Below are 10,721 nucleotides of genomic sequence, written 5' to 3' on the forward strand. Positions count from 1 at the left end.
GAGAAGTGAAGTTATGATCACATTGGAACAAAGCACAGAGAGAAAAGATGCTCATCATTTTATTTTATTTGATCTAAAGGGATCAAAAACTTGGCATCAAAGACATGAACAACAACACGACTTACAGCAGACTGGAGCATTACAAGTAGCTCCTAGTTTAAACTTATTTCATCGCAAATCTTTGGACTGAACTGGGCTTAGGTTAAAGTGATGGTTCGGAGTAATTTACCCTAGGGTCCTTTGCACCATGACCTCGAGCCAAACACCCCCCCAGAAGCTTTTTTCACCTGGGTCTAACATTGGGCGAGTTAGCGTAGAGTAGCGTTAGCCGCTGAGTAGCTTAGCGCGGGGCTAATGGACCCACGTTTGTATCTCTTAAATGACCCCACTAATAATGCCCGAAATGATACCAAAGGTCTACACTAGTATATATAGGTTATGCTCTCATAAAATGATGGAATGGAAAGTTTGTAAGTACACCAGAAGTTTATGAACACTTGCCTGCTGGCTTCTGCTCTCTTCTGCTCTCTGTTGCTGCTGCTGCTACCTGCAGTTAGACGAGTGCTTAGGGCCGTCTACAAATTACAACACCGAAAAGAGATACAACAAAAATATGTATTAATTTAATGATTAAATAAGGTAATGTCTCCAAACTTACCTCAATTATTACTTGTCTCCTGCTAGTTATGTTACAGCACTTACTTTAAAAAATAAGTTAAATTAAAAAATATTTTTGTTGCATCTCTTTTCGGTGTTGTAAATTGTATAGATGGCTCTAATCTACTCGCCTCAGCAGCAACAACAACCAGCAAAGCAAGAGAGCAGGCAAGTGTTATTTACATAAACTTCTGGTGTACTTACAAACTTTCCAATCCATCGTTTTATGAGTACATAACTTATATATACTAGTGTAAAACTTTGGTATCATTTCGGGCATTATTAGTGGGTCATTAAGAGATACAAACGTGGGTCCATTAGCCCGCGTATCGCTTCAGCGACTAACGCTACTCTAGCTAACTCTTCGCAATGACCCAGGTGAAAAGAGCATCTGGAAAAAAAAAAAAAAAAAATATGAAAAAAAAAAAAAAAAAAAAAAAAAATATATCAGTTCCGAAGTGATGCTCCGTGGTGACAGCAGGGATTACATCATCATAGTCGTCATCCAATCCCTCCTCAGCCTGGGTGAGCGAGGTCATCACCACGGAGATGGGCAGGTCATTTTCCTACAGTCAGAGCAGGTTAAAAAGAAAATGTAGATAATTGATCAGCTGTTAACTGATCAACAACAGAGTGGTGGTGTGAGATTGATTGATTGATTGATTGATCATAAGGTCAGTGAATGATTCAGATTGTTACCTGTGGTCCTGTGTCGATATAAACACACCATGATGAAAGTGGAGATGCAGTACGGACAGAACACCACCAGGTGGCAGACCAGTCTGACCACAAGGGGGAGGAGGTCTGAGGTCTGGGGTGGAGCGGAGGTTGTTTCAGGGGCCGGTGGCGAGCTCGTAGGAGGGCTTGTGGTCTTTGGTTTCCCTGTAGAGAGAATCAGCTGTCAGGTGAATATCTGGATGAATGAACTCCTGAAATCAAAGGTAACCTCCTCACCTGTGACAGAGACCCAGCTGGGTGGAGACTCTCCAACACTGCTGATGTTGCACTTGTAGAGGCCTTCATCAGACCTGGAAACATGGTGGATGGTCATGTGACCTGCAGGCTCAGTCCTGATGAAGGAGCCATCTTTATAGAAACCAGCTGGGAGGTTGGAGGACGTCTTTGTTTTACAGGTCAGAGTGAGGTCTTCTCCCTCCATCACAGGGAGGACAGGACTCTGCAGGATCACTGGTCCACCTCAACACAGAGACAAACTACAGCATGTCATCCATTCACACACAGCTTCATCAATACTGACTCCACAGTCTGATCTTACCAGTGACAGTGATGGTGATGCTGTTACTGGTTGCTCCCTCTCTGGACTCACACCAGTAAACTCCACTCTCCACTGGGGCCATGTAGCTGATTTTACAGGAAGAACCAGCAGATATTCCCCACCATACACCACACTGAGTCCTGTTTTTTTTTAGTTGTGTTCCTCCTCAGAGTCCATCCAGCAGAGCTGTCGTCCTCCTCACAGCTCAGAGAGACAGACTGTCCTCTAAACATCTGAGAGCTGCTGGGACTCACAGTCAGAGAGGCTGGAGGGAGGAGAATGTGTTGTGGTTTAAAAACTAGTTGTTGAGTTTTACTGCTGTTTTTCCTTCATCTGTTGATCACCAGTTTAAAGAGAAATGGGCAGCTGAGATTTACAACAAACCAAAACGTAGAACTTCTAGTTTGAAGAAAAATTAGTTTGGTATTGAGAAATATGTAAAATATAATCTGTCCAATGTGAAAAGATGTGTGTATGCTGGTGTAATGTAAATATTTGTGGGATGGGCCATTTAGTGGCATGACACATTAATACAAAATATATCATATCAAAGCTACTGTGACAATCACTGCTTTGGACAAAGCCTGGCTTGGCCTCTGATACTTCACATTCATTATCTGGGACACTCAAGGAATCAGCTCATTTCTTTACTCTTGCAATAACTGATCTAAATTGGGAAACCTTCATTCATCTTTGTTCCGAGGACACGCCAATATCTTAACCTCATTGTGTGTGATGTTTTTCATCTTTCTCGCTTTCTACTTTTGCCCACAACAAGTATCTCTACATTAAAGCCACTCAGAGTTTCAAAGGGATGTAGTTAACCATATCTGGTATTCTGGGGGAGTTTCTGGATATAAAGGAGTGTGAACGAGCCGGCGGATGTAGATGTAGGTGAGATGTATCGTTGTTCATGTGCAGGTTTGATGAAAACCAAACTTTTAACTAGAGATGGTCCGATACAATTTTTTTGAATCGGTGCATAAACTCCAGTACTTCCCGATACCGATACCAGCGTTTTAGGCAGTATCGGAGCCAATATCAGTATCGTAATATCTCTACTTTTAACACACTCATTGACAACTTTTTCTATGCATGCTAAATGAGTCCTCTGGCTTCTCAATGATAAAATGCTCTATAATCTCAACTTGAACACTTACACTATCCCTCCACACACTATAAAATTACTCTTAACGCAACCTTTTCTATCAAGAAAACAGTGTACTGACCTTGGTTTGTTGGGCATCTCAGCAGTGAGGTCAGAACTGAAGAGATAAGACACTTTGGTTAGTTGGAGTTTGGTTTGATTCAAAGTTTAATAATAAATGAAAAGAACATGCTAAAAACAGGCTTTAAATCATTTACACAATCTTTTGAGATGACATTATCATAATTGTAAACTGTAAAAACCAGACTATAGATATATCAGTTTTCCTTTCATCTTGTATTTCTTTCTAGGTATAGACTATCATTTATTATCGGGACGTTTTTTGGCAGTTTGCAGATCATTGTTTTATTTCCCTGATAACCGATGAAGTTATTTAAAAGCATTCTACTTTGGCTCGGCTCCAGCTCTGTATGTATGTAAATACCTTAAACGGAGAATTCAAGAAGTATCTAAAAACGCCCTTAGACCTAGTGTCACTCACCACTGAGTGTGACGTAATGTCCTGCCTGGATTATGTTGAACGTTTCTAATTTATTTAAAATTGCTTAAAGCATTCATACAAAGTTTTGTGTTGGAGTTTGTAACAATCCAAAATTTTATTTTGACTTTTCATTTTAACTGTAAATGCAAATCAGTTCCAAATATCAGTTACATGAACTACTAATAATCGTTATCGGCCATGAAAAACCAGTATAGGTCGATCCCTATTTCTTTCAGCTGATATTTTTCAGAAACACAGTTTACTCACAGAGCAGCCAGAGTAGAGATGTTTCCTCCATCCTAACTGTTGGTGAAATGGTGTCGTGACTTTTTTTTTCAGTGTATATCCGCATCAAGTTAAAAACTATCTCTATGTAGGTGGCAGCAGTTTATTTGCAAGTAAGTGAACGCAACACCAACTCGCCTCTTAAACCACTGAAAAGGGGATCAGAAAGAGACTCAAATAAACGGTGTAAACTACACATCAAAAATGCCAAGTAGGTTTTTACAAAAAAGTAATTTGCCTTTGTGTTTTAGTGTGTTACGGCCAAAATAAGAATATGTGCAAAATATTTGCTTTAAAGTTGTTGTCCGTAAGATTTAAGTTGTTTCTAGCGGCAGCTTTGGCGTTAGATGTAATTTCAGGTGGGCCTCTGGGACTTCATCTCCCAGAGTTCCTTTCAAACACGTGTTGACTGTATGATGTCAGTAGCTTTATAGCTGCCTTCAAGCACGGTGATCATTTCCTGAATGTTCTTTGGTCTGAACTTGGCTTTAAACATACTGTTATGGATTTGGTTTGTTGTGTTGTTACCAACATTTTACATTTTATGAATTTCGGCATCTACATTTTGATGGCGTTAATAATTAATGGTCTATGTGACACCCTGACATGTTTACATCGTGACTTGTTCCTCTTGCAGTTAACAAGTCTGCTTATACTGCAGCAGCGCCCTGGGCGTGAAGCGTTAAGAAGAATAAAAAAAAAAAGTTTAAACTGTATTTCCCTTTAACTAGTGCACTTTTGACACTTCTGTGATCAAATACATAAAATCAAACAAGAGCTATGGCTGTTTTTCTTTGTCTCCATCACTTAATGGTGATGAAAGAAAACTGTAACGTTTCATATACAAACAGTACACGGACAACTGATGTTTCATACATGCAGATTCCGTGTATCATACTACTTCTGCAAATGACTGAGCATGCCTGCAGACAGGCGCTCTACACATCACTGTTACACACTGGTGTTATACACGGTACACAGTGTACACACTACCCAAACAACATTAACTACTTTTATATGGACACATTTAATTACAGAAAATGAGATAGAAAGAAAAAAAAAGAAAATAAGAGGATTTCCCTCCAAATGTGGAAATATAATGAGCTATTCCTATGAAAAAATTATAACTACAAAAGGACAAAACACTGACTATGTTCACATGCACAAAATACTGTTTTTTTGTCTTCATTCTGAAGATTATTTACATGGAGTCTGGTGGTGATGGTTATGGTGAGTCCTGTGTTTTCTCCTTGACTTCTTCAGGACATGAACACCTGTTTCCTGGATGAAAGTCTTGTGTTTTCTCCTTAACTTCTTCAGGACATGAACACCTGTTTCCTGGGTGAAAGTCTCGTGTTTTCTCCTTAACTTCTTCAGGACATGAACACCTGTTTCCTGGGTGAAAGTCTTGTGTTTTCTCCTTAACTTCTTCAGGACATGAACACCTGTTTCCTGGGTGAAAGTCTCGTGTTTTCTCCTTAACTTCTTCAGGACATGAACACCTGTTTCCTGGGTGAAAGTCTTGTGTTTTCTCCTTAACTTCTTCAGGACATGAACACCTGTTTCCTGGGTGAAAGTCTTGTGTTTTCTTCTTAACTTCTTCCGGGACATGAATTCTGCTCCCCGGCCTGTGTTTGTGTGCTGCTGATAGTAATAAATATGTGGAATACATACTAATTACAGTGCTTTACTTTTCAGAGAGATATGTACAAATGCTTCATAAGAACAGCCTGAGAAAAACACAGTAACCAAATATAAGTTACAGTTAAATTTACAGTTACATTATTGTTACTGTAAATAAAAACAAAGCACAAAAATACTGATTTTTTTACAATAAGTTACTTTTCAATTGCTGCCAGAAATGTACTGTGTGCCCTTGATTTTAACCTTCCTTAGTTATGTATGTAGACATGCAGATAGTGTAGTATATAACCATCTGGATGTGTACAACCTATCAGCATTTAATATGAATTACAACACAAACTACCTCTGTCTGTCTGTATATCTATATCTCTCTCTGTCTGTCTGTCTTTCTGTCTGTCTGTCTTCACACTTTAGCAGCTTATTTACATTCAAAGTACAAAAGAAATCCCAATTTATTTTCATAAGTGTTGAAAGACTAAACTCCCACCTCTTCCCCCTGCGGAACAATCACGGTGAAACACTATTTGCCTATCGCAATTTAGCATAAAAGTATCATAAAATCTGCAATTGTGCCGCCACTCGACACACACACACTCAACTCCAACTCAGAGATGTGCTGACGTGTTCGGAGACCCATCCAGAAACGATTGTCTCTTCTTTTATGTTGTTTATCACAGACGGAAGTCCAATAATCCGGACGCAAGAACTGAACCTTAAATTTAACAGCTGAAAAGGAAGTGACGTTAACTATCAGCAGGGTTAGGCATAAGGAGTGAGATTGGTTAGGGTTAGGTTAAGAATACCAGTTTAGGCCAATCAGAGGTGAAAGGCAGAATAGGGCAGGACATGCCTTCGCTATCCTAGAAAACCCAAATTCCCGCCACCACAGGAGTTGTTACTCTGATAATATGTATCCTTAGTTTTAATCATCTATCATCTCTCCCTCTGTTCCTCTTCCTCAGGTCTTCCTAACAACAGACATGTCAGTCAACTCCTCTTCCACCAACGCCACCCTTCATTTAAAGTGGACAGAAACAACACACACACACACACACACACACACACACACACACACACACACACACACACACACACACACACACACACACACACACACACACACACACACTCAGACCTGGAACATCAACCACAACACACTGATGGTCAGACACAGTCACTGAGTTGGGTTATTAAAGGGGAACCTGGACCCTATTTTCCAAAGTTTTAAATGACTGATTGGATCAACAATATTTGAAACTGGTCCAGTGTTACGCTAGAAAGAAGCTGTAATGTAACCCTACAGGACACATGTTCAAAGTCGACAGAAACCAAATAAAACTACCAAAAGCCGTCTTGGTTCATCTTTCCACTGTTCCAACAATCCCCAGTCTGGTTTGGTAGAAATAAACCCTTAACTCACCCATTTACATGTGGAGATATCCGCCCATAAACATTAAAAAATTTTTTTTTTTTATAAAAAAAAAAAATAAAAATCTATACACGCTAAAAGTCCTGATTATTTACATGGAGTCTGGTGGAGATATGCTGGCTCTATACACGCTAAAAGTCCTGATTATTTACATGGAGTCTGGTGGAGATATGCTGGCTCTATACACGCTAAAAGTCCTGATTATTTACATGGAGTCTGGTTCTTACTCTTTAAAACTACCCCCTTGATGAAGAAACAAAAAAGCGCAAAAACTTTGGGAAAAAAAGCGCCAAAAACTTTGAAAAAGAAGTGCCAAAAACGTGTCTCACACACACACACACATAGCAGAAAGAGACAGTGCAGCTTTTGTTCTTAGTGGACATGGGCACACACGTTTCCTAGCAACCTTCCTGTGAACTGTACCATCCATCACAGAGAGTGTGTTGTTGAACTCACCTGTCTGAACCTGAAGTGGAGGATCATGTTAGTCACAACCAGCATGCACCTGTACCTGCACCGAATTACCGCCACCATCTGGTGTGGAGGGTGGATCAGGATATCTAATATTAGGCTGTGTACAGTACTCCAAAACTAAACAAAAATAATATTTGATTACACCCATTCTTTTGAGTCCTTTTGTAGAATATTTATTAAATCACACTGTACTTTTATCTTTGTGAAGTTTTGAATCAACTGCATTTTTTCTTTCTCATATTTCTGAATGGTGTTTGATTTGCATCACTTGTGGCTAATATAAAAGTGTCTAGTGTTAATAAAGAAAGATGCAAATTGTGCTGAGGCTTTGAGAAGAAAGAAAGCATGGTGTAATGCAGTCTCACAGCCAGCAGGAGGCAGCTTCACTCTATTCTACAGAGGATCATTTCACTGGAAAGTCTCTTAACTCACTCAGCATCTCTATCAAACACTAATAGTTTTATCAGCCCAGTCTCACTGAAAAGCGTACAAATACCACGGGTTTCTACCTGTGAAATACGTGCAATGTGTACGCGAAATTGAAATTGTGCGTACAGCAGATACGCGGAGCGCTCCAATTACAGTAATGGAAACCACTGCGTTTATAGTATGAAGGGACATGTGCCCGCGTAAGGAGGTTAGTTGGGGTGGTGGATGGGTAAAACACAGGACTTTCACCCAGGAGACTATGGAGCTAGATTTGTTTCTTTATTACATGCGAGAAAATAAATGATCTGAGAGGAAAAAAAAAGTTTGAGAGCAAAAGTTATCACACTGATAGCAAAAAAGCATTTTATGAGAGAAAAAAAAATATTTGAGAGAAAAAGTTTTCATACCAACAGCAAAAAATAATAATATTTGAGACTAAAAAAAGTTTTGAGAGAAAGTATTTTCTCATAGAACATAAAAAATATAAATTTGAAATTTTTAAATTATTTCTGAGAAAAGAAATCTCTCTCAAAATACTTTTTAAACTCTCAAATATATATTTTTGCTATCAGTGTGAAAACATTTTCTCAAAAAAAAAAAATGCTCAAAATTTTTTCTTCTTGCCTCAAAACCTAAGTCTTTGCTCTCGATGCAATTTCTTGCTCTCGTGTCAGGATTTTGCTCTCGCTGGTGAAAATAATGTCGTGGGCGGGGCCACGTTCCTATTGGCCAGTCGGGTGAGCACCGTCTTGTCTTGGGAGTCGAACTGAATCATTACACTGGCTGAGCAATGCCAGCCAGGGGTATCCAGATACATTGCGCAACAAGGAACAATGGCTGCCAGGTCGACCAGAGAGACCCATAAATGTAAGTATTTTCGGCTTAAAGAATTGATTTAAAAATTACGACAGTCTTGTTTTGTGCTCTACACAATCATGTACATAGATATTTGTAACTATATTTGTAACTGAAACTTTTTAAAAATCGCTAGCTTGCTATGCTAACGTTAACGTTAACGTTACATTGCTGATTTGCACAACAGTCCCGCATTTCTCTGCCTTGACTGCATGCATGTCTACATTGTTAACTAAACTCCATTAGCAGCGAAATTAGTTTGATATCAGTGCATAACACTACTTGCTTTGGAGACACATGCTTTACATATACCGTCCTGTATCACACAGGGACGCCGGAGGAAACCCAGCAGCTGATCCACTTTCTGGCTGAGAACGAGCAGTAATCATGTGTAATTCATTCCTGTTCATGTACCTGTACATTGTTGTTGGTTATGATACAGGACACTAATGAAAGAAATGGGGTTGGAGGGAAAGGTTACTGGCCAACGCGGCATCACACTATGGTCTGGAATTCTCAGAATAGCTGTAGTTTTGTTTGTTTGTGGTCTTGTGTGTCTTTTAGTTTTATACATTTGAGTGCCTTTTTAGTGTGACATCTAAGTTATTGTTCTAATAGTTGATAATGGTTCTCTACATTTTTTCTATAATTTTTTGCATGTTATGTTTATTTTTTTGGGAAATAAAGACTTTTTTAACAAAGTGTTTCTGAACATCAATGACATTCAAAACAGTGATAACTGAAACAGATAAACACACCATGCAGTGTATAGAAATATTGATTGCAAACAGACCTAAGTATATATGGGATGTACCCAAGTGGGCGTCTCATTTCATGCGTATGTTTTCAACAACCATAGTGTGCAACAACCATACAAAGACTATTTTACACAAAACTAGGTGGGACACTTTCAAACGGTATATCAATCACTATCTAACGCGTTTGGCTAGCTATAGGGTTGCCACCTTCCATGCAGACTAGCTGAAAGTTGTACAGGAGGTTGTATATGATGATCAAGCAGTTACTCTTCAGGTGCTTTGAGGCTAGCAAGGGCAAAGGTAGAAACTAGCTCACTAAATAAGGAGTGAAACTATCTAAATCAACATATTCATTTGGCATTTGATTTAAAAATGGTACAAACCAGGTGAGTTTGCAAGTTTACCTAGCATGATGGCTAATTAGTGATTAGCTTTTCTAGCAATTAGCATGCTAATAATATAATACACATTCATAAATATGAGTGCTATTCTTTGTCCATGTCAATCTGACAAACGCATCAGTAATGGCAAACTAGCTTACATTTAGGGTTAGCCTATTTAATGTTTAATCTTCAGTGATGCTGAGCTTGCTCAGCCAGTGTAATGATTCAGTTTGACTCCCAAGACAAGACGGTGCTCACCCGACTGGCCAATAGGAACGTGGCCCCGCCCATGACATTATTTTCACAGCGAGAGCAAGAAATTGCATCGAGAGCAAAGACTTAGGTTTTGAGAGCAAGAAGAAAAACGTTTTGAGAGAAACACTTTTTTTTTTTTGAGAAAATGTTTTCACACTGATAGCAAAAAATATATATTTGAGAGTTTAAAAAAGTATTTTGAGAGAGATTTTCTTTTCTCAGAAATAATTTAAAAAATTTCAAATTTATATTTTTTTATGTTCTATGAGAAAATACTTTCTCTCAAAACTTTTTTTAGTCTCAAATATTATTATTTTTTGCTGTTGGTATGAAAACTTTTTCTCTCAAATATTTTTTTTTCTCTCATAAAATGCTTTTTTGCTATCAGTGTGATAACTTTTGCTCTCAAACTTTTTTTTTCCTCTCAGATCATTTATTTTCTCGCATGTAATAAAGAAACAAATCTAGCTCCATAGGAGACCGGGGTTCGCGTCCCGTGTTTGGCGATTTTAGGCCGTTTATTAGCGAGTTTATGTGGCGCGTTTTTGCGACTTTGTAGTGTTTTTTTGTTAAGCCTTTCCCAATGTTTCTTCCCTAAACCCAACCGTTTATTAGTGTGTTTTTGGC

General features: G+C 38.7%; 1 pseudogene; it reads right to left on the reverse strand.

The window, feature by feature from the left end:
• Nucleotides 1–1,136: 1,136 nt before the first annotated feature.
• On the reverse strand, nt 1,137–7,423 carry LOC120572611 (annotated as a pseudogene).
• Between the last annotated feature and the right edge of the window lie 3,298 nt (nt 7,424–10,721).

This window comes from Perca fluviatilis, chromosome 14 (genome assembly GCF_010015445.1).
Source record: "Perca fluviatilis chromosome 14, GENO_Pfluv_1.0, whole genome shotgun sequence".
In the NCBI taxonomy this organism is placed as follows: Eukaryota; Metazoa; Chordata; class Actinopteri; order Perciformes; family Percidae; genus Perca; species Perca fluviatilis.